Below are 19179 nucleotides of genomic sequence, written 5' to 3'. Positions count from 1 at the left end.
AGCAGGTCTGCAGGTCTGTCTCTCCCCCCCCTCTTTCCCCCTATCTCCCCTAAAACAGAAGGGGGGAGAAGGAAAATGGCTGCTAGGAGCAGTGGATTCCTAGTGCTGGCACGGAGCCCTAGTGATAACCCTGGAGGCAAAGAAGGAAAAAGAGAGAGAAGAAAAAGAAAAATCAGGATGAGAAAGCTCAGTTTTGTTTTTTCTTTCCTTTCTTTTTTTGAAAAGTAAACATTTTCAACAGGTTCACCTCTTTCTCTTCTCCTATCTGATCTAGAAGGTGATCTAAGGGCACTGGGTGGGGTGGGGTGGGGTAGGGTGGGGTGGGATGGGGTGGGGACTAGGACTTTGATTCAGTACAGGACTATAGGTGGCCCTATAGTCCTGTACTGAATCAAAGCAAAAGACTCAGGGAGTCCGGGGAGGGATTCTGGTGCATGATGGGAAAGGACCCAAGCTGGAGGTGAGTGTTCTGCGGGCACCCCTCACAAGGAGGTGAGAGAATGTGCCACAATCCATTGACCGCCACCCCCCCAAAAGGAAAAGGAAGAAAAAAGGGCTTCCATCAACATTGGTTAGAACAGCTGCATGGGCAGGAGCTGTCAGACTCACACCTTTTGTCATTCAATCTTCACACCAATCACAGGGGGTGGCATCCCTTGTCCCCCCCACCCTTGACAGTAGGGAAGCTGTAGCTTGTAGCTTCAAGGTCACATTAGAAAACAGAGCGAGCACACCTGCCTTGTTGCCTTTGCCATAAGGAGAAGCGGCAGCTTGACAAGAGACTCCCTGGACCCATGCCCCTACAGTGGTGTGCCCCCACGGCCGTCCCTCTCTGCCTGCCAGGGAGATGGCCATCCACCAAGGGAGCGACAGTCCCAAGAAAATTCAGCCAAGACAGACAACACAGAACTTTTTTTAAAAAAATTTATTTATAAAAAGGAAACATTGACAAAACCATAGGATAAGAGGTGTACAGCTTTGCACAATTCCCACCACCAGAACTCCATATCCCATCCCCTCCCCTGATAGCTTTCCTATTCTTTAACCCTCTGGGAGTATGGACCCAAGATCATTGTGGGATGCAGAAGGTGGAAGGTCTGGCTTCTGTAATTGCTTCAGAGAAATGCAAATTAAGACAACACTGAGATACCACCTCACTCCTCTGACAACAAAGGACTTTTTTCTCCCCTCCCCAGTGTATCTCTGCATCTGCCCTTTCACAGAAGGAAGTTAAGAGGCGTCTGGTTTCATGGCCATTCTTACAACTGGCTGCTGAGAGGCAAATAAACGAAAATAGAAGTAACACAGCTCTTATCATCGGGCTGCGTTCTGCTGGACAAAACCAGCCATCAGCAACACCTCACAGAGCAATCGCTCCAAAGCGTTTTCCCAATCACCATGAGCTACTTCAGACATTCCAGGAGCTCAGGGCAGCATTTATTCATAAGACACACCTCTCTCTCTCCATCCCCTTCCTAACTTTTTAATTATCTTTACTTATTGGACAGAGACAGTTAGAAATTGAGAGAGTAGGGGGAGATAAGAGAGGGTTTCCGCCCAGGAAGATCTACCTGTGAACAAGCCCTGGCCCTCTCAACTTACATTGAAAATGGATTCCAGAAGAATTTAAAGACGGGTGCTGTCTTTGTTGATCTCACAGCAGCCTATGACACGGTCTGGCACCATGGTCTCCTAGTCAAGATCTCAAGATGCCTACCTCCATGGGTGGCCAACACTATATCATTTCTTCTCCAAAACAGAAGATTCCCGGTGCATCTGGGTGACAAGTCTAGCAGATGGAGACCTGTCTCAAGTGGCCTCCCCCAGGGCTCTGTTCTGGCTCCTACGCTATTTAATATTTACATCAATGACCTCCCAGAAACTTCTTCAAGAAAGTTCATCTACGCCGATGACATCTGCTGTGCAACTCAGGCATCCAAGTTCGACATCCTCGAGGAAACACTCACGAAAGACATGTCTCTGATATCTGATTACTGTAAAAAATGGCGACTAATCCCTAGCACTGCAAAAACGGTATCATCTGTTTTCCATCTACACCATGCCTTGGCCTCACGTGAGCTTAATGTGCAGCTTGGCGATACGAGAATCCGGCATGAAGCCCAGTCAGTCTATGTTGGCGTTACTCTCGATCGCACTCTGTCATTTCACGAACATCTCATAAAAACTGCAGCAAAGGTGGGCGCGAGGAATCACATCATTGCAAGACTGGCCAGCTCCTCATGGGGCGCGAGCGCTTCCACACTACGATCATCATCTCTGGCATTATTCTATTCCACTGCAGAATACTGTGCCCCAGTATGGTTTCGCAGCCCCCATGTCCACTTGGTCGATTCCAAATTACATTCCTCTATGAGGATAATATCTGGAACCATCCGTTCCACCCTGGTTCCATGGCTGCCAGTTCTTAGCAACATCGCCCCACCAGATATTCGTCGGGATGCGGCATCATCTAAGTTCATTTCCCACGTCTCTGCTCGACCGGACCTGCCAATATACGCGGATATCTTCGCCCACCCTGTCCAACGCTTGACGTCTCATCACCCAATCTGGTCCCCTACGCCTACACTGAACTTCTCTGTTCCAGTCTCTTGGAAATAGAGTTGGCAGACAGCTGAGGTAAAGAACAAACACCTCATCACAGACCCCTGCAAGCGTCAACCCGGCTTTGACCTAGCACGTTATGATTGGGCCCTCCTCAATCGCTATCGAACAGGCCATGGCCGGTGCGCCGCTATGTTCCATCGCTGGGGAGCCAGAGATGACCCGAACAGCCCCTGCGGCTACAGACAGACTATGACCCACATAGTCAACGACTGCCACCTCTCCAGATTCAAAGGAGGTCTCGAAACTTTACATCAGGCTCAACCTGACGCTGTTGACTGGCTACGGAAGAAGGACAAACACTAGAAGAAGGAGAAGAGAGGGAGAGAGACAAAGAGACACCTGCATCCCTGTTTCACCATTTGTGAAGTCTCCTGCAGGTGGGGACTGGGGGCTCAAACCTGGGTCCTTGTGCTCTATAACATGGGCATTCACCCAGGTGCTCCAGCACTTGACCCAGGGTCACCCCTTCTCCATTTAATGGTCTGAACCCTCCTTGTCATAAGTTAAGTGTCTGAAGGTGTGAGGGCTTATTTCTGGGCTCTCAATTCTATTCCATTTATTTGGGCATCTATTCTTGTTCCAGGGCCACACCATTTGAATAATCCTAGTTCTGTAAATATAATCACAAGTCATGAAGTGTGATGGCTTTTTTTTTTCTCTCCATAGGATAGCTTTGGCAATTCTGGGGACAGTCTGGTTCCAAATAAGGTTTTGAATTTTATGTTCTATTCCTTTAAATAAATCTGGTAGAACTTTGATAGGAACTGCATTGATCTGTATATTGCTGAGTGGGATGGTCATTTCTTCCCCCTTTATTGGGGGGATTCATGGTTTACCATTGACAGTAAAATACAGTAGTTGGTCCATGTGTCACATTTCTCAGTTTCCCACATAACCATTCAACCCCTACTAGGTCCTCCTCTGCCGTCATGTTCCAGGATCTGAACCCTCCCCCCACCCCATAGTCCTTTACTTTGGTGCAAGAAACCAAACTCCAGTCCACGTTCTGTTTAGAGTTTCCCCTTCTGTTCTTATTTCTCAACTTCTGCAAGTGGGATCATCCCATACTCACAGGATGGGCATCTTAACTATGTTAATTCTGCCAGCCCATGAACATGGAGTATCTTTCCATTTCTTTGTGTCTCCCTCCACTATCCTTAGTAGTGATGCTCTAACGCACACTGGAGGACTCTCTTCCAAGCACAGACACGACCAATCCGGCCTTGGGTGTGACGAGATGTGACCCAGCACAGCCTCCCACTACTGGCAGAGCAGAGGCGGCGCTCAAAAGTCCCGGCCATGAAGACCAGGGCATCCTGGGAGGGTGCTCAGAGGCCGAGGGGCCCCCAGGCAGCCCCTGGGATTCTGAAAGTCCCCTGGGTCAGACAGTCTGAGGGCAGAAACTCGCCAGATGCCTCTCAGTGCTCTGAGGGGTGGAGAGGGGGACAGACAGAGGCTCAGGACAGAGCGGTGGATTCTCCAGTGCGAGGTCCTGAGCTGGAGCCCCAGGCAGCACCACTATTGCCAGATTGATGCTCTGGTTTTCATTCCCTGACCCCTCCATTAAATAAATAAAATAAATAAATATTGGATTGTCAAAAAAAGTCATGATTTTTTCTGTTTCTCTATGTAAAAGTGCATCATGACTTTTCCAGTAATCCAATAAATCAATCTGAAGACAGAGAGAAAGGGGGGAAAAAATAGCCTGAGAGGCCTGGAAAGTCATACAATGGGGGCCAGGTGGTGGCACACATGTTACAGTGAACAAGGACACGGGTTCGAGGCCCCGGTCCCTACCTGCAAGGGGAAAGCTTCATGAGTGGTGAAGTCGGGCTGCAGGTGTCTGTCTCTCTATCTCCCCCTTCCCTCTCAATTTCTGGCTGTCTCTATTCAATAAGTAAAGATAATAATAATAATAATAATAATAATAATAATAATAATAATAATAATAATAAAGTGTCACAGTGGATAAGGTGTTGGGACTCTCAGGCATGAGGTCCTGAGTTTGATCCCCGGCATTGCATGTGTCAAAATGATGCTCTGGCTCATCTTCTCTCTCTTAGACACACACTCTCTCCCTCTCATCTAAGGGAAGGGGGAAAGAGGGAAGGAAGGAAGGAAGGAAGGAAGGAAGGGAGGGAGGGAGGGAGGGAGGAAGGAAGGGAGGAAGGGAGGGAAGGAGAGATGAACAAGCGTGTATTTCGTATGCTGAGCAATGCTGCATATTCTGGGCAGGCCCCTGACATTCCACAGCCCACGACTGCTCCCTTCTGAGGTTCCCCCCTGCCCTGGAGATGACCCCCTCCTACCCAAGGGGGTGCTGAAGCCCAGCCAGCCCTTGCTCCTTTTCTCCTGACTGCCAAATGCCAAAAAATCAGCTGCCACGTGACCTCTGGACTCCGGAATTCCAGTCACTCTGGGCTCCGAGCCAGCAACGGACTAAAGTTTTCCCTGCAGAAGATGAATTCATTAATTTGCACTCGTTCAGCAAAACATAGAGGAGGTGGCCCAGATGCCACATCAACTCTTGTCCTGTGGGGCCAGCCTCCAGGGGCCGGAGGCCCAGTGCCACCTGCAGTGGCCACTCACTTCAGCTGGAAGCTCTGGGCCAACATCCAACAACCAACCCCAGGCCACTCAGAGCAGAACAGAGCCAGGCTCCATGCACCCCTCAGCACCCCTCCAGGCTCAGCCTGAACGGAACATGACTTGGGGGCACTTAGGAACCTCCCTCTGGGACTGGGAAGAGTGAGGCAGGTAGGCCTTTAAAAGGCTAGAAATGGACCTACCCTATGATCCTGCAATTCCTCTCCTGGGGATATATCCTAAGGAACCCAACATATCCATCCAAAAAGATCTGTATACAAATATGTTCTTGGCAGCACAATTTGTAATAGCCAAAACCTGGAAGCAACCCAGGTGTCCAACAACAGATGAGTGGCTGAGCAAGTTGTGGTATATATACACAATGGAATACTACTCAGCTGCTAAAAATGGTGACTTCACCGTTTTCAGCCGATCTTGGATGGACTTTGAAAAAAAATCATGTTGAGTGAAATAAGTCAGAAACAGAAGGATGAATATGGGATGATCTCACTCTCAGGCCAAAGTTGAAAAACAAGATCAGAAAAGAAAACAGAAGTAGAACCTGAAATGGAATTGGCATATTGCACCAAAGTAAAAGACTCTGGGATGGGTGGGTGGGGAGAATACAGGTCCAAGAAGGATTCAGAGGACCTAGTGGGGGTTGTATTGTTATATGGGAATCTGGGGAATGTCATGCATGTACAAACTATTGTACTTACTGTTGAATGTAAAACATTAATTCCCCAATTAAAAAAAATAGTACTAAAAAAAAAAAAAGAAGATGGGGGGACTGGGCGGTAGCATAGCACAGCGGGTTAAGCACACGTGGTGCAAAGTGCAAGGACCGGTATAAGGATCCCAGTTGGAGCCCCTGGATCCCCACCTGCAGGGGAGTAGCTACACAGGTGGTGAAGCAGGTCTGCAGGTATCTTTCTCTCCCCCTCTCTGTCTTCCCTTCCTCTCTCCATTTCTCTCTGTCCTAACAGCAACAACATCAATAACAACAATAATAGCTACAACAATAAAACAACAAGGGCAACAATAGGAAATAAATAAATATTAAAAAATATTTTAAAAAAATACCAGAAGCCGAGGAAGCATGCCAACCAGAGGACCTGAGCTAAGCCATTGAATGCTCTGGCCAGCATCTGACCTCAAGGATAGAGGGCAAGAAAGAGGAGAAACACCGCTCCACCATTCCTGAAGTCTCCCCACTAAACGGTGGGCCCATGTGGTGGTGGGGGCTGGAACCTGGGTTTGGTCACGGTCAGGCATAAACTCTGCTGTGTCAGCCATGTTTCAGTTCCTTCTATGTGGCAATCTGATCCTCTTGCACACGTGAGAAGTCTCAGTATCTGTGGGCCACAGCAAACTTTTCTTTAAAACACATTAGGCGCAGGTGGCGCAAAGGACCGGCTAAGGATCCCAGTTTGAGCCCCCAGCTCCCCACCTGCAGGGGTGTCGCTTCACAAGCAGTGAAGCAAGTCTGCAGGTGTCTATCTTTCTCTCCCCCTCTCTGCTGCAGGTGTCTATCTTTCTCTCCCCCTCTCTGACTTCCCCTCCTCTCTCCATTTCTCTCTGTCCTATCCAACAACAACATCAATAACAATAATAACTACAACAATAAAACAACAAGGGCAACAAAAAGGAATAAATAAAATAAATATTTTAAAAAATCTTTAAACACACACACACACTAGGCAAGGCAAGAGCTGACATACCATGGTGTAGATGGGTAGTAGCCTTGCTATCCTGAGGCTTATGCCTCCTATAAAAAATTATAAATATCAGACAGCAAACCAAACGTGTTTTGTATTAATAACTTCAAAACAATGGAATCACATCTGGGGCAAAGGCAGGAAAAAAATTGTTCTTTCAGGCTGGGGGTGTGGATCCACCTGCCAACACCCATGTCCAGTGGAGACGCAATTACAGAAGCCAGACCTCCACCTTATGCTCCCCATAAAGAATTTGGATCCGGGGTGGGGTGGTGGTGCATCTGGTTAAGCACACACACTACAGTGCTCAAGGACCTTAGTTCAAGCCCCTGGTCCCCACCTATAGGGGGAAAGCTTCACAAGTGGTAAAGCAGGGCTGCAGGTGTCTCTCTCTGTCTCTTTCCCTCTCTACCTCCCCCTCTCCTCTCAATTTTGATCTGATAAATAAAATGAAATAATTTTTAAAAAATGGATCCATACTCTCAGTGGGGGAGAGATGTTAGGGGGAAAATGACCAGAGGGCTTTGAACTCCAACTCCATCAGGACCCAGAGAGTGAAGAGGAAAAAGGGAGGGACATTTGGATGTAGCAATAGGTATAGAGGTGGTTTGGAAGGGAAGAGAAGATGGGACCGTGGGTTAAAAAAATGTGCAAATGGATAGTTGTAAAAGTAATAGTCAACCCATACCTGTGACCTTAGGAGAACTGCTGTAGCTTCCAATGGTGGTAGGAACGGTGTCGACTTTACCCATTATAATTTTGTAAGTCAACATTAAATGACTAGTAATTTTTTTTAAAAAAAGGTTTTCTTTTTAAAAAATGAACTTATCAATGAGAATCAGAGCATCACTCTGACACAAGCAGTGTCAGGCACTGGCCTCAGGACCTTACGCACGTTAAGACCTGCCCTCTGTGTGAACCACCTCTTGGCCGAGGAAGCTAATGTTTTTATCCTGTCCTCAGTCATCCTGATGAGTTCTGGGTAGCGAGCATGAGAAGGGAGTAAAGAGGCAGGGAACATAGGTGTCCACTCAACTGGCCGGATCACAACGGAGCCAAAGGGTATAACCTCCTTCCCCGGCTCAATCTCCACTGGCATTGCTGAAATATGGCTACTTGGGGAGACTCAGTGTCATCTGATTCCCCTCTGGACCTGTGACCCGAGTGTTCACAGAGCAATACAATGGTGGGGGGAGCAGTCATGATCACCAATAGACCGTGAGCTGGGGGACTGACCCCTAGACCCCAAGGAAGTCAAGCTTCCAACCTTCTTGCAGCATCTCCCTCACTCTCTTTACTGGATAGAAACCGTCAGAAATCAAGAGGAAGAGGGAGAGAGGGAAAGAGGGAAAGAGGGGGCCAGGTGATGGCACACTTGCTTGAGCGCACATGTTATCATGCACAAGGACATAGATTCAAGCTCCTGGTCCCCAGCTGCAGGGGCAAAAGCTTTGCAAGTGGTGAAGCAGGGCTGCAGGTGTTTCTCTGTCTCTCTCCCTATCTCCCCCCCTCTGAATTTCTCTTTAACCAATAATGAATAAAAATTTTTTTTAAAAAAGGAAATACTAAAGATGTCTCTCTTCCCCCAAGAGCCCTGCTCAACTCTGGCTGATGGTGGTGCAGGGGATTGAACCAGGGACTTTGGAGCCTCGAGCATAAAAGTCTCTTTGCATAACCATTATGCTATCTTCCTCACCCTATAATTTTTTTAAACAATAAGTCAATCAACATAGTAAAGTCACAGGCTACAAAATCAACACACAGAAACCTGCTACATTTCCATATGCAGGCAAGGAACTAGAGGAGAAGTTAAGAAAACAATCCCATTTTTAACTGGGTCACAAAGAATTCAGTCCTTAGGAGTAAATTTAACAAGGGATGTGAGGGACATACATCAAAAACAAAAACAAAAAACCCTCCAAGTCATTGTTAGACTTTTTTCTTTTACTCATTAACGGGGGGGTAGATATCAGTACCCGGGTTCAAGCCTGATCCCCACCTGCAGGGGAAAAACCTTCATGAGTGGTGAAGCAGGACTGCAGGTGTCTCTCTGTCTCTCTCCCTATCTCCCCTCCCCCCTCAATTTCTCTGTCTTTTTCTTCCTTCTTTTCTTTCTTCTCCTTCTCCTTTTTTTTTTTTTTTTTTTTTTTTTTACCAGAGCCCTGCTCAGCTCTGGCTGATGCTGATGCTGATGCTGATGCTGATGCTGGTGCAGGCCACTGACTGAACCTGAGACTTCGGAGCCTCAGCCATGAGAGTCTCTTTTCAGAACCACAATGGTATCTACCACCACCACCCCTCCATCTCTATCTAACACAAAAATAGACAAATAAAATATAAAATATAAAAAATATATAAAATATAAAAAACACCCAAATCTATGAGGGGGGAGGGAGAAGGAGAGAGAACACAGGCCTCCGGCACTCGTTCCCTGGTCCTGGGGGTGGGGACTTGAACCAGTTCCTTGCACAGGGTAACGCACGCACTCAACTGGATGCACCACTGCCTGGCCCCAGGATGAATTTACTTATTTATTTATTTTTAAAATATTTTATTTATTTATTAATGAGAAAGATAGGAGAGAGGAAGAACCAGACATCAGTCTGGTATATGTGCCTGGGATCAAACTCAGGACCTCATGCTTAAGAGCCCAATGCTTTACCTACTGAGCCACCTCCCGGACTGGATGAATTTATTTTTTAAAAAGATTTACTTATTCATGAGATGAGAGATAGAGACAGAGAGAGGGGGAGAGAGAGACAGCGAGACAGAGAGAGAGAACACACCGGAACATCATTCTGGCACGTGTCACAGTAGGGACCTCATACCCGAGTCAGTACTCCACCCACTGCACCTCCTCCTCGGCCACTAACATGAAAAATGTCAAGAGTCACATGGCTGGGGCCGGGCGGTGGCACATGTTATAGTGCGCAAGGACCCGGGTTCCAGCTCCTGGTCCCCATCTCAGGGGGAAACTTTAGGAGCAGTGAAGGGGATACAGGGGTCTCTCTGTCTCTCTAGCCCCCCTTCCCTCCCAATTTCCGGCTGTCTCTATCCAATAAATAAAGACAAAAAGGGAAATAAAAGACGGAGGAGCTAGCTCAGTGACAGAGCACAGGCCCGGCCTGCCCGAGGCTCTAGGGCTGGAGCCCCGCTGCTGCTCTCGCTGTGCAGTGCTGTTCTCCCTCGCGTACACCCTGCATGTCTTTAACAAGAAATGAAATGATCCAACAGTCACGTCTCACAGGCATGAGCCAGGCGTGCCGACTGCAACATCCCCCCAGCCCAGTGCGGGGCTCGCCTGCCACTTGGGGGGGGGGGGGGGCTTTGCTGGAATAAGCCCCCGAACTAAAGATGGCGATGGTTCAGCCAGGGGAAGAGGGGGATGGATCTGAAAGAAGTCGGTCTCTGGGGAGGGACAGCTGGCTCACCCAGTAGAGAGCACGTCACCATGCATAGGGCACAGGACCCAAGTGCCAGCCCTGGGCCACCACCTGGGAGCATCAGCAGGGGGGAGGCTTCACAAGTGGTGCAGGGGTGTAGTGTGGCAGAGTCTCTCTCTCTCCCCCACCACCTTCACTATCTAGAAAGAAACAGAGCCTGTGGGGAGTCGGGCGGTAGTGAAGGGGTTAAGCACACATGGCACCAAACGCAAGGACTGACATAAGGACCCCAGTTCGAGCCCCCGGCTCCCCACCTGCAGGGGAGTTGCTTCACAGGCGGTGAAGAAGGACTGCAGGTGTCTATCTCTCTCCCTCTCTGTCTTCCCCTCCTCTCTCCATTTCTCTCTGTCCTATCTAACAACAACAACATATCAATAACAATAAAAAACCAAGGGCAACAAAAGGGAAAGTAAATAAATATTAAGAAATAGAGCCTGTGAAAAAGTTAGGGTTTAGATACACAATGGAATACTAATCAGCTATGAAAAAATGGTGATTTCACTTTCTTCACCCCATCTTGGATGGAGCTTGAAGGAATCCTGTGAAGTGACATCAGCCAGAAAGAGAAGGATGAATATGGGACGATCTCATTCACAGACAGAAGTTGAAAAACAAGAACAGGAGGGAAAACACATAGTAGAACTTGGACTGGAGTTGGTGTATTGCACCAAAGTAAAGGCCTCTGGGGGGGGGGGGGGAGGGTTCAGGTCCTGGAACAGGATGGCAAAGGAGGACCTAGTGGGGGTTAGAGTGTGATGTGGAAAACTGAGAAATGTTTAACTGCTGTATTTACTGTGGACTGTAAATGTACCAACTGCTGTATTTACTGTGGACTGTAAATATCCCTAATAAAGGAAAAATAAATAAATAGAGCCGGGGGGGGGGGGCTGCAGTGGATCAAGCACTGCACTCTCAGGCCCTGAGCTGGCTCCTGACATGACAAGTGCCAGAGTGACTCTCTGTTTCTCTGACACTGCCCTCCCATAAATAAATGTCTCTTAAGGCGGGGGGAGTCTGATAGAGTAGGCTGGGTGGTGGTACAGTGGATAGAGCATGGGATTTTTTTTTTTATTTCCTTTTGTTGCCCTTGTTGTTTTATTGTTGTTGTAGTTATTACTGATGTCGTCGTTGTTGGATAGGACAGAGAGAAATGGAGAGAGGAGGAGAAGACGGGGGGGGGGGGGGAGAAAGACAGACACCTGCAGACCTGCTTCACCGCTTATGAAGCGACTCCCCTGCAGGTGGGGGGCCGGGGGCTGGAACTGGGATCCTTACGCTGGTCCTTGTGCTTTGCTTTGAGCCACCTGCACTTAACCGAGCATTGGATTTTTAAGCATTAGGTAGTCTCCCTTCCTCTGTCTCCAGTGCCCCAGCAACCCCCCCCCCCCCCGTTCCAGTCTCAGTGGCGCTATTGCACAAGTCTCCTATCCAGAACCCATTCCTGGAACTTGGAGGAATCAGAATAAGTCAGATATATTGTAGAGAAATCTAGAAACAGATACTGTTCCTCTTGACAGCTGGAGGCTCTCAAAGGACACAGCAGAAAGCCAGGGGTCACGAATTCCAAACCCTGAAAGTTTTCCAAATCACAGATCAAACAGCAGAGATGAAGCTGACAGAAAAAATGCTTTGACCTTGAAGACACGAGTGCACAGACATCTCAATCCATGTCGCCACAGCATCCCCAGAGTCTGCGGACAGACATCGTTATCAGACTGATAGCGTCCGTAAAGGATCAAATGTTCTTTGGATGTAAGCAGAAGCAGCCGTGAGGGACAGAGGGAAAAGTGCTCCAAGTTACTGGTTATTAGACTTGTGAATGCAGACCACCTTCACCCCTGTGAGAAAGGATAGTAACACCAAGTGCTAGAGAGGAGGTGGGGGAAAGGGGACCCTTCTACGCTGCTGGTGGGAATGCGATTGGTCCAGCTCATGGGAGACAGCCTCAAAGTCCCTTAGAGCAACAAACATGGACCCACCTATGACCTGGCAGTTTGCTATACCCTCCACGCCCTCCCACCCCATGCTGCCCTATACCATCTCATCCATGTCCACAGATGTGCAAGGCCCAGTTCCTGTAACAAAGCCCTCCCTTCCCCCAGATTCACAGTGGTTCAGCTCTGAAAGGAACCTTGGCCAATACACAGCAGAGTTTCCTTATGTAAAAAAAACCCAAGCCGCACATTTAAGGTCTGTGCCCTTTACAGAATGTGAGCTCAGCTACCAGGGGAAGTAGGGGGGAGTCCCAAACGGCAAGCTTTCAGTCCCTGGGGGGCCACCCCCTCTGCCAGAGAGGCACCCAGGGCATGCCACCTGGTCCCGGATCCAAAGGCGTCCAGCAGGTGTGGGTGCTTCCCAGAACTGGCCTGTGCAGTATAAATAGCAGAAGGGACACACCTGTCTCCACCTGGCAGGACATCAACTCCCCGTTACCTCACACACCAGCTGAGTCTCAGAGGGGTCACATCTAATGATTTCACTGACTCACCGTGTGGTCACTTTTAACAATTGTACTTTTCTGAGTTGGAAGAACACAATGTCAAAAATAAGAATTTTTGAGGGGGGCCAGGCACAAGGACTAAGTATTAAGCGTGAGGACCAGTGCAAGGACCTGGGTTTGAGACCCCTGCCCCAGGTCCCCACCTGAAGGGGGGACACTTCAAAAGTGGAGAAGCAGGTCTGCAGACGCCTCTCTCTCTCCCTCTCTACCTCCCCCTCCTCTCTCAATTTCTCTCTGTCCTATCCAATAAAATAGGGGAGGGAAAGGCCACCAGGAGCAGTGAATTCCTAGTGCTGGCACCAAGCCCCACTGATAACTCTAGAGGCAAAAAAAATTCTTGAAGGCAGCAATGCACACTGCTGTACACCAGGACACTTAGAGGCACAAAGTGCTGTGGGTCAGGCCATGAAGAATGGGAATGGCCCAGAGGAAGGCTGTTCAACCCACCTAAGCACACCTTTTGAGCCAAGCCAAGTGGAAAGATGGAAGAGATTTACCCGGGGCTGGTGTTAAGCCCAGGGGCCGAATGTATGGAGAGCACAGAAAAATCGAGAAAGAAACACATTTTATTAGGCTCAGGCAAAAATCATGGGCCCCTTAGAACAGGCCTAAAATAGACTTCCTAGCTTCTTCCCACACAAAGACCCCTGATTTCAACTGCTCTATTCTTACCTTTAGGTTCCTGTTTATTAAACAATTTGTCCTGCTTTATATCTTACCAGCTTTGAGCCATCGAGTTACAGATGCTATCATGATGTCATCCTGACTTCCCTGGGCAGACCACCTCACCAGTGTGTCCTAGAACCTCCCCCCTCCACAGAGCCCAGTCCCACTAGGGAAAGACAGAAACAGGCTGGGGGTGTGGATCCGTCCGTCAATACCCATGTCCAAAGAAGAAGCAATTCCAGAAGCCAGACTTCCCATCTTCTGCTCCCCATATGTTGGTCCACACTCCCAGAAGGATAAAGAACAAGGAAGCTTCCAATGGAGGGGATGGGACATGGAACTCTGGTGTTGGGAATTGTGTGGAACTGTACCCATTATCTTATAATCTTGGTAATTATTATTAAATCACTAAAAAAATAAAAGAGTTTTGTAAAAAACTAGCACATACTCAAGGATGTATAGGCAGGAAAGGACACAGAGACAAGGGACACTTTCTAGACCTATGGACCAGGTCTTCCAAGGAGGATCTCTGGAGCTACCCATCAGGTGAACATGAACTGAGCGCAGATGATGCTTCATGAGGGTGACCTGTCCTTCCCAGAACAAGCCCAAAGTCACCCCACACCCAGGACATCAAAGCACTGCCAACACCAGTGGCCAGCAGCCCTCCCCGCTCCCCACTAGAAGCAAGCATGATACAGAGGGGTGTGAGCCCAGAAGCCACAGACCAAGCAGGCCTGGTCATGAAGGTGACCCCACCATCTTCTGTGCCCCTCGGGACTACGATGGCTTTTATTTTGGGGGCCTGGTGGAATCAAGCCGAGAGCCTGGCCACGACATTTCTAGCCCGGCGCGACCACAGAGATGCCGCAGGCTGCTGCCCAGGGGACCTGGAGAAGGGAACGAAGGGACTTGATCAAGTTCACCAGTATCCTCAGAGCACAGTGGGGCTTTCCCTGAGGGGACAGCGCCAACCGCAGGGCCTCTCAGGGCCTCTCTTTCGCTGGACCAAACAACCTATGCTTAGAGATGGGGTCAAAGGTCAGGAAGCTCTACGGCAAGCGGGGTTCCTCCCAAGTGCAGACCTCTCCAGAAAAAAAGTGCAAGTTCAAAGACAACAGAGTGAAGATGATAGACTCTAATGCCCTGACACAGCAATGCATGGCCACTGGTCAGACATTCAGGCAGCTCTCAACTTGTGGATAAACATTTTCAGAGGTGGGGAAATAAATAGCTCACTTGGTGGGACCAGGCGGTGGTGCGCTTGGTTAATCGCACACATTACAGTGCACAAGGACCTGGGTTCAAGCCTCTGGTCCCCGCCTGGGGGGGAGAGCTTCATGAGTAGTGAAGCGGGGCTGCTTCTCCTTCTCTGTCTCCCCTCTCAATTTCTGTCTCTATCCAATAACAAGTAAAGCCAATCTATTTCCAAGACTGTGGGAGAACTATGGCGCTTATCTGTGGGGGTAGGGATGGAGACACAGACCTTTGGTGACAGGAGTGGTGGAAAATGATAAACGAGTAAATAAAAAGACCCTGAAACAGACCTTAGAAACTGCCTTCAAAAACACATGCTTAGGGAGTCGGGCCATAGCGCAGCGGGTTAAGCGCAGGTGGCGCTAAGCGTAAGGACCGGCATAAGGATCCCGGTTCAAGCCCCCGGCTCCCCACCTGCAGGGGAGTCGATTCACAGGCGGTGAAGCAGGTCTGCAGGTGTCTGTCTTTCTCTCCCCCTCTCTGTCTTCCCCTCCTCTCTCCATTTCTCTCTGTCCTATCCCACAACAACAATAATAATAACTACAACAATAAAAAATGACAAGGGCAACAAAAATTAAAAAATAAATAATAAAAAAACACATGCTTAAATGATAAAATATTAATTATTTCACAGTTATACACACTAAAAAATAAATTACATAAAATTAAAAAGAGAGAGAGAAATAACTCACTTGCACAGGCTTTGCCATGTGTGTGACCCAGGTTTGAGCCCAGCCCCCATCGCACTGAAGGAAGCTGCTTTAGTGTTGGGCTCTCTCATTCTTCCAGTCTCTCTCTCCCTCCCTCTCTCTCTCTCTCTCTGCCTCTCTGTAACTTAGGATGCTTCACGAGTACTACCTGCTGGTGTGTGTGTAGACATAGTCAGAGAAAAAGGGAGGTCACATTTTGCTGTGTGTATCTGAGAAGCATCAAGAACTTCACAAAACAAACCCACAGACCTTCAGGTGCTTATCCAGGGAGGACCCCACCACCGCCATGTCCTCTCAGGCCTAGAAGAGTCTTTGAGGGCCAGGGCAGTGATGCACCTGGTTGAACACACATGTGATACTGCACAAGGGCCTGGGTTTGAGCCCCTGGTCCCCACCTGCAGGGTGAATGCTCTGTGAGTGGTGAAGCAGGGCTGCAGGTGTCTCTCTCCCTCTCTTGTTCCCCCTCAATTTCTGGCTGTCTCTATCCAATAAGTAAAGATAATAAACTTTAAAAAATCTGGTTGGTTTTATTTTTTTGGTGGGGGGGTGCTGGAGGAGTGAAGCTGAGAGCCATGCCACGTGAGAAGCTGGGGTGGCAATGGGTGGGTTTTTTTTTTTTGTCACTCTGCCCCCTGTCCCCATGGCTCAAACGTGCCCCTCTAGCGTGAGAAGGGAGGTGGGAGTGAGTCTGGGAATACATGGGAATGACTGACCAGAGATTCTAGTTATACACAGGCCAGACGCCCGGACTGCCAAGCAACACAGGCAGGTGGAGAGCCGGCCCACAAAACCAGCCAGCGGTTGGAGCTGGGGGGTCAAGCAGAGGGTGTGCCTTGCTGGCTGGCCAGTGTGGCTGCTTTGTTAAGGAAAATGTAGCCCACTGGAAGCCGCTGTCTCTGCTGGGGTGCGGCCACTCCACAACACGACTTAAAGATAGCCTGTGACTGCACAGTGCAGGTCAGCACAGGCAGAAGTAAGCATGTCTGAGTGGGTGGCACCAGGCCGCATGCTGGGTGGCTGCGGCTCCCTCCCACCCCAGGACCAAAGTCTCCCAGGTGCCCTGCAGGGGGGGAGGGTGAAGGCAGACTGGACCCCTCAGAGAGCCTGGAGGGCTGCCCACCCGTCCGGTCCCCTGACCTCCAGTGAGGCCATCTTTGTTCTGGTTGGTGCTAGTTCCGTTATGACCATGAGTCTGAAGGAAAAAAGGTTGGGGCCTGGTAGTGCCGCACCTGGTTAAAGGCACATTAGTACTAAGCGCAAGGATCAGGGTTCGAGCTCCAGCTCCCCACCTGCAGGTGGGTCGCTTCACAAGTGGCAAAGTAGGTCTGCAGGTGTACCTCTTTCTCTATCTCCCCCTCCTCTCTCAATTCCTTTGTCCTGTCCAGTAAAATGGAGAAAATGGCCTCCAGGAGCAGTGGATCTGCAGTGCTGGCACCCAGCCCGAGATAACCCTGAAGGCACCAAAAAAGGGAGGGCTGAGATGATAGCTCACTTGGGTGGTGGACTGCTCCACCATGTGCATGACCCAGATCTAACGCCAGACCCCACTGCACTGAAGGCAGCCTGATTGCTGGGGTCTCTCACGCTCTGCCTTTCTGTCAGGCAGCGAGGAAGGAGAGAAGCAGATCCTGAGGTAACTTGTGCGGTGCTTCTGGCCATGGTTGGATCTACAATTTATCACTGGGAGGCAAGGGGGAGAGGGGTGTCTCAGGTGAAAGAGCTACTTATGCTCTTGTCACAGTTGCCCCAAAGCCCAATTTAAACAGCGATCCAAAACCTCTCCAGTGGGGAAATTTTTTTAAAAAGGGGAGGGGGCCAGGCAGTGGCTCACCTGGTTAAGCGCACACATTACAGTGTGCAAAGACCCAGGTGTAAGCCTCCAGCCCCCCACCTGCAGGGAGTGAGGCATGGCTGCAGGTGTCTCTCTTTCTCCTGCTTTCTATCTCCCCTCCTCTCTTGATTTCTCTCTGTCAATATATAAATAAATATAAAGAAAAGAAAAACATGGAAGGAAGGAAGGAAGGAAGGAAGGAAGGAAGGAAGGAAGGAAGGAAGGAAGGAAGGGGGAGGAAGGGAGAGAGCAAAGAAGAGAGGGATGGAGGAAGGGAGAAAAAGGACTGTGTGCTCAAGATAAACCATCAGTTCCCTCTTGGAGGAAAGCCAAGCCCCCCCCCCCCCCCCCCCCGCCACAGGTCAGTGCCCTATGCCCCTGGGCCCATGGCATCTGAGGACAGGAGCTGGAGGGGACACAGCCCAGGGTGGCAGGGAGAAGCCCTGCAGCTCCCATTCCCGCATGACCTCATCAGCAGCCAATCAGCCCCCGAAGGCAGGGTGGGCGGGGTCTGCCTGCAGGGCTCCTGCAGCACAGGTGTGAGTGAGGGTGCTCTCTCCCTGCTTCCAGCTTTGGTTGTGATGGCTGTTAAGCTACAAAGGAAAGAGACACAGGGGCCAGGCAGTGGTACACCTGGCTGAGCCCACAGGTTACTGTGCACAAGGCCCTGGTTCAAACCCCCACTCCTACCTGTGAGGGGGAAGCTTCAGAGGGGTGAAGCAGATCTACAGGTATCTCTCTCCCTCTCTATCTTCTCCTTCTCCCCCCTCAATTTTCCTGTCTCTATCCAATAAATAGGAGCGAGAGAGAGAGATCCACCAAAGTCAAGGACTTGAGCTGGGGTAGTGTTCAGGTCCTGGAACATGATGACAGAGAAGGACCTAGGTGGGGTTAGAGTGTTAAGTGGAAAACAGGGAAATGTGACACATGGACCAACGGCTATATTTTATTGTCGACTGTAAACCATGAATCTCCAAAAAAAGAGGAAAAAAACGCCAAGATTAAAATTAGAGAGAGAGGGAGAAAGAGATGGGGGAAATCCTTTCCATGGGGAAAAAAATGCTAAACCCTCTGCAATGCTCTAGCAACAGGCAGGGGACCCAGCTGTGCTCTGGTGTGTCCACTTCATCCCACCCCCATCCCTGCACTGACAGCTGGGGTCCCTGACACTGAACACCATCTTCCCAGAGGCCTTTGCCAAAGGAGCAAGAGTTTAAGGAAAGATGTTTTGGTGTGTGTTTCCTCAACAGAACTGCAAAGGGATAAAAGGAAAGCACTCAGGAGTCGGGCGGTAGCGCAGCGGGTTAAGCGCAGGTGGTGCAAAGCTCAAGGACCGGCGTAAGTATCCCAGTTCAAGCCCCTGGCTCCCCCACCTGCAGGGGAGTCGCTTCACAAGCGATGAAGCAGGTCTGCAGGTGTCTTTCTCTCTCCCTCTCTGTCTTCCCCTTCTCTCTCCATTTCTCTCTGTCCTATCCAACAATGACAACAATAAGTACAAAAACAAAAAATAATAAGGGCAACAAAAGGGAATAAATCAATAAATAAATATTTTTAAAAAGAAAGAGTTTAAAATAGAAATATTAAAAAAAAAAAAAAAAAAAAAGGAAAGCATAAGGGCCAGTGAAATAGCTCCCTCAGATAGGGTGCTGCTTTGCCACGTGCGAGACCCAGGTTCAAGCCCGGCCCTCACCACACTGGATGAAGCTTTGGTGCTGTGGCCTCTTTCACTCTCTGCCTCTCTCTAAAAATAAATAAAATAGGAAAACACTGGGGGTATCCAGACACTAGCTGACATCTCTGCCTAGAGTCCAAATGGCTCACACATCCCGACTGAAGAGGCCTG

General features: G+C 49.3%; 1 protein-coding gene across 29 annotated transcripts in view; it reads right to left on the bottom strand.

Annotated features, from left to right (window-relative positions):
* The window catches only part of MICAL3 (microtubule associated monooxygenase, calponin and LIM domain containing 3), a 187674-nt gene that overhangs the window by 129449 nt on the left and 39046 nt on the right, over positions 1 to 19179 (bottom strand). The window contains exon 1 of one of the 29 annotated variants that reach the window (XM_060191368.1): positions 12007 to 12142. The exons of the other annotated variants lie outside the window; for them this stretch is intronic. The gene's annotated coding sequence lies outside the window, so the exon portion shown is untranslated. Of the gene's footprint in view, positions 1 to 12006; positions 12143 to 19179 lie in introns of those variants that run through there. 29 annotated transcript variants of the gene reach the window in all.

This window comes from Erinaceus europaeus, chromosome 5, assembly GCF_950295315.1.
Source record: "Erinaceus europaeus chromosome 5, mEriEur2.1, whole genome shotgun sequence".
Taxonomy (NCBI): domain Eukaryota; kingdom Metazoa; phylum Chordata; class Mammalia; order Eulipotyphla; family Erinaceidae; genus Erinaceus; species Erinaceus europaeus.
This window is presented reverse-complemented; position numbering and strand designations above follow the sequence as displayed.